Source organism: Micropterus dolomieu, linkage group LG03 (assembly GCF_021292245.1).
Source record: "Micropterus dolomieu isolate WLL.071019.BEF.003 ecotype Adirondacks linkage group LG03, ASM2129224v1, whole genome shotgun sequence".
NCBI classification, from domain to species: Eukaryota; Metazoa; Chordata; class Actinopteri; order Centrarchiformes; family Centrarchidae; genus Micropterus; species Micropterus dolomieu.
Genome location: NC_060152.1, coordinates 30677184 through 30679793, shown reverse-complemented (window position 1 = coordinate 30679793; position 2610 = coordinate 30677184). Strand labels below are relative to the sequence as shown.

The window sequence follows — 2610 nt, the reverse complement described above, 5'->3', positions numbered from 1 at the left end:
GGCCAAACCTTTCCTCAAAAAAAGGGCGAATGAGCATATGCTACAATATGGTCGCTGACAGGCTGGTAACTCGACCGACAACATTCTAACAGCCACGTTCTGCAGCTGAAAGACGAGCTCAGGTTGACATTTTTACTCTTTTCCTCATTGAACGTTGCAAGAGTGATTCAGCAAAACTTCCCACCACCAAAGCAAGCCGGAGCAAACAAAAAAAAAAAACTTCCTGGCTTGTTTTGGTAAAGACAAAAATACATCTCCGCCCTCCAGCAAAGGCTTTGTTCATGCATCAGAGAGGAATCAGGCAGAGTGTTCCACACTTGGGCAACATGTTGGTATTAAGTCTTTTAAAACACACGATTAAACGGCCTTGTGCAGTTTTCTAAGAGGGATCCTTCGGTCTGTCTAATGGGAAAACACTGGCTACTTTATGTGTCTCACAGGGGAGCTGTGAGAAGTTTGAAAACCACCCATCAATAACGTTATCAAAGGTTTGCTGCCTTCTACTTTCTGGATTTTTCACTGGGGGGGGGGGTCAGTATATTCAATCTATACTGGGGATTGTAAGAAGGGATACACTGTAAAAAGTTCCACACAGTGTGGTGAACAGATTTTAAATAATAATGAGCACTGGTTTTACATTGGGAATCGATGTCATCCCTAACTGTTAGAACGGGTGAGACAAGCCTGAACTTCACTTTAAGCAGAAACATTTTCATGATTATAAAATCGAACGATGGCAAACTGCTCCTTTATGTGCTGTATTTGGCACCAGCTAAAAGGGTCCGCCCTAGAATGGATCTGTTACTGCAGAGGCTGAACCTACTGTAACCCAACCGTTCATCTAATCCATTCCAGTTTGGACCGATTTAAAAGGTTTGTTTTGTCCATATCTGGAACACACTACTGATTACTATCTGACAAGAGACACATTTAAAAAAGGGACAATTCCCCCAAATTACAAAAATACTTATTTTTCCCGTTTACCTCTAGCACTATGTAGCCACGCAGATAGTTTAGGTTTTAATTTGACTAGGATTGGAATAATCTGTTCTCACCAATGTACAATGGAGGTGAATGGAACCTTGTTCGCATTGCTTGCACAAGCAAAACTGTATATCCACAAACAATGCCCTGGTCACCCTGGATACTCAGTAGATCTCACTGTAAAAAGGTTTCTTGAAATCAGTCCCAGTGAAAACTACTGACAGCGAGGTCTCTGAATCACCCTTATTCACCAAGGTATCAATTCTGCAAGGACTTTCTTTAATGTCATTTTTCAATGCTTTGACCACAAATTAGAGCTGAAATTAATAGTTGATTATAAACGATTAGTAACCCAACAAAAAACATATCAAACTATTTTGACAAAGTTTCTTTAGCAAAGTTACAGGTTCCAGAATATTTCTTGGTTTTTAATGGATATCTTTCAAGTTTTAGGCCGTTGGTTGAACACAACAAGGAGGTTAAACACATCAAATTGGGCTCTGGGAACACGTAATGGGCACTCTCTTAATATTTTAAAGATTAATCAAGAAAATATTTGGTAGATTTATTGACAATGAAACTAATCAGCAGAGGCAGCCCTAAATTAATTTCCATTCTCTTCCATTGAATTGGAGTATTGGAGCGTTTTCAGGGGTGGATCTCTCACACCTTAAACTATCAGCATGGCCATACACCACTAGGGATAAGTGGGAAGATGAAGCTTTTTGGAATTTAGCTGAACTAAACCTTGAAGGGGTAGCAGGAGTAAACACAAAGCAAGAAAAAGAGCAGGCTTCTGATTCAACAACAGAAATAAAAAAATAGTCCAGAAAAGAAAAGATTTACCACAGTGTTTGCAAACAGCATTCACAAACTGAAAGGGTTTTCTTTTTCTCTGCAACTCGACTCACTCAAGGCAACACAAAAATAAACGTATAGCGCACTTAGTTGGCAACACAAAAAGCAGATGGAAAGCTGTCCATGGCTAGCGTGGGAGATACAATGGAAATCATGTTCAGCATTGGGAACAACAGACTGCCATAGCTGAGCTCTGTGGGGCTGGGCAGGGCTTCCCACTTTGGTTTTGACCCGGGCCGCCTCGTTCCCTGCGCTGAGCTCTCACACCACATACTGGTAGGTCTCAGCCTTCCCATGGTCAGGGGTGGAGAAGGGACTAAACCACAATAAGGAGAAAGGGTGTCCAAATACCGCCCTCATGTTCATCCACTTAGTTTTTTTAGCCCATCTTCTCTCTTCCTTTTTCAACTGCTCTATGCCCTGAAAACGAGAGACAACCAAACTTCAGTTGGTGGGCTTTTGTGACCCAGTCAGTAATCACAAACCAAATTCCAAATACTAAATATAAAGAAAGAAAATACTTGGAACCGTTTATGAAAATCATCTGGACCACAAAGCAAGTATTTTAGTGCTCTGTCTACAAGCATTATGTAGTTGCTTGTGCCTTGCCCTCTGTGTGTTGTACAGCCGCCTGTACGTCCCCCTCTGCTTGATTTAACGATTAAATCTCTCCCATATATCTGACCTAGAGTTGCAGACAAAAAGAAGCTGAAAGCAGGAAAAGGAGTTTGGTTTGGTGAGCTCCAATACACAGGCACACCAACAGAC

The 2610-nt window shown here is 41.3% G+C and overlaps 1 protein-coding gene and 1 long non-coding RNA gene across 3 annotated transcripts in view; both read right to left on the bottom strand.

The window, feature by feature from the left end:
* Positions 1–397, bottom strand: part of LOC123968242 — a 2389-nt gene extending 1992 nt beyond the window's left edge. The window contains exon 1 of the long non-coding RNA XR_006824419.1: positions 9–397. This is a non-coding gene — a long non-coding RNA (uncharacterized LOC123968242). The remainder of the gene's footprint in view (positions 1–8) is intronic.
* The window catches only part of zdhhc3a (zinc finger DHHC-type palmitoyltransferase 3a), a 16373-nt gene that overhangs the window by 5398 nt on the left and 8365 nt on the right, over positions 1–2610 (bottom strand). The gene's annotated exons all lie outside the window — the stretch shown is intronic.